This window comes from Spea bombifrons, chromosome 1 (assembly GCF_027358695.1).
Source record: "Spea bombifrons isolate aSpeBom1 chromosome 1, aSpeBom1.2.pri, whole genome shotgun sequence".
Lineage (NCBI taxonomy): Eukaryota > Metazoa > Chordata > Amphibia > Anura > Pelobatidae > Spea > Spea bombifrons.
In genome coordinates, this window is record NC_071087.1 from 31,191,648 (window position 1) to 31,193,317 (window position 1,670).

At 41.8% G+C, this 1,670-nt stretch overlaps 1 long non-coding RNA gene across 1 annotated transcript; it reads left to right on the forward strand.

Annotated features, from left to right (window-relative positions):
- The first annotated feature begins 515 nt into the window (after positions 1-515).
- On the forward strand, positions 516-960 carry LOC128473238 (uncharacterized). The gene is made up of 2 exons (XR_008346258.1): positions 516-781; positions 815-960. It is a non-coding gene; the product is annotated as an uncharacterized LOC128473238 (long non-coding RNA).
- Positions 961-1,670: the final 710 nt, after the last annotated feature.

The following is a 1,670-nucleotide window of genomic DNA, read 5'->3' on the forward strand; positions in this document are numbered from 1 at the left end:
TTTTTTAACAAACTGTATAATATTTTTTTTATATAAAAGCCTTATGCCCCCCATATGCCCCTCTGCCTCCCTGATATGCCTCTCTCCTTCCAGAAATGCCTTATACCCCTATATGCCACTCTGTTCCATGATATGCCTTCTGACCCCCTAAATGCCAGAGTGGCATATAGGGGTATAAGGCATTTCTGGAGTCAGAGTGGCATATAGGGGCTACAAGGCATTTCTGGAGGCAAAGGGGCATATATGAGGTTAAAATGCATATCATGGGGCAGAGTGGCATATAGGAGGGTATAAGGCATATCAGGGAGGCAGAGTGGCATATGGGGGGGCATAAGGCTTTTCTGGAGTGCCCCATGGTATACCTTTTAACCCCCTATATGCCACTCTGCCTCTATAAATGCCTTTTAACCCCCTATATGCCACTCTGCCTCTATAAATGCCTTTTAACCCCCTATATGGCAGAGTGGCATTTAGTGGGTATAAGGCATTTCTGGAGGCAAAGGGGTATATAGGGAGTTAAAAGGGGGCAGAGTGGCAAGCCTGGGGCAGATGTCTGGCACTCCACCAGAATTGATCTGTGTTTGTTTTCTGGATGTACCCTGCAATACGAAAAGACATCAGATTCTACTAACTTAATCAGGTTCTATTAACTTAAGTAGTTGAAAGCTCCTTGACATGGGGCTCTGTGCAAAAGAAAATAAAAAGGGGGTAGAAGGGGCTGTTGGTAACCCTATTAGAGGAAGGGAAAGATTGCATCAGGTTCTGGGCAACAGCGACTCGCGTGATATGCCTTTTAACCCCCTATATGGCAGAGTGGCATATAGGGGGTATAAGGCATTTCTGGAGGCAGAGGGGCATATAGGTGGTTAAAAGCAGGCAGAGTGGCAAGTCTGGGGCAGATGTGCATAACTGGGGGGGGCAGGTTGGCAAATAAAAGGAAATAAAAACAAAAACAAAAAATGTCTCAATCTAAAAATGTTTGCAGTAGTAAATGTTTTGATTCCATTATGTGTAATGTATTTCATTTATTAGGGCCTTTTAACAGTTTTGCTTTCTGGTATTTTAATACAAATAATATGATAAAAAGAATGTTTTATAGTTATTTGTACGGCAAATAGTGTGACTCGGGTATGTATAAGGGGTGCGTGTGGGTATAAGAGCTCAATCGCGAGATAAACTATATGGGGCTGCTCTCCAAATGTTTCCAGGGCTGCTTTTCAGTCCCAGTCCGGCCCTGGGTACATACACAGTTCAAGATACAATGGCCACAGTAGAACAGGATAAGATGAGTTGCAGGCAAGGCAAGGAACTGGAAACCAGTGCAGGACTCAGGATAAGGCAATAACAAGGAATAGCACCCAGAGAACAGATTGCTCTTGCATGGGCAAGGTTTACATGGAGAGTGAAGGTATATATAGGTATAAGAGGAAGGACGTGCATGACCAGTAATTAAAAAAGGTGTGTTTTTTCCTTAAAAACTATAGGACAAGTTTGAGTTTGAGTTTATGAGGTATGTTTCACTACTTGATAAAGGTGTGCTTTGCAGTATGCACCAGAAATCATGTTTTGTATTTTCAGCCCTAGTCAACTATGATTTTGTATAACTATTATTTGCAATATATGTTCCACTTAATTAATTATTTTGTACTATAAAGATGCCAATTATTCCA